Here is a 240-nt window from a genome sequence, read left to right as displayed (position 1 = left end):
GGTACATGTACATAAGCAGGACAACCAAATATGCGTAACATATTGTAATTAACTGGGTTACCTGTCCATACTTCTTCTGCAACTTTACCATCCAATGAAGCCCGTGGTGATCTATTGATGACATAACATGCCATACTAAGTCCTATGCCCAAAATCCTTTGGAAACTCCAGAGTTCAGTCTCATACATCTGGCCCTCTCTATAAGAGTTCTATTCATCCTCTCTGCAACACCATTCTGCT

The sequence above is a fragment of the Lupinus angustifolius genome, chromosome LG15 (assembly GCF_001865875.1).
Source record: "Lupinus angustifolius cultivar Tanjil chromosome LG15, LupAngTanjil_v1.0, whole genome shotgun sequence".
Classification (NCBI taxonomy): Eukaryota; Viridiplantae; Streptophyta; class Magnoliopsida; order Fabales; family Fabaceae; genus Lupinus; species Lupinus angustifolius.
Note: the sequence above shows the minus strand (reverse complement) of the source record.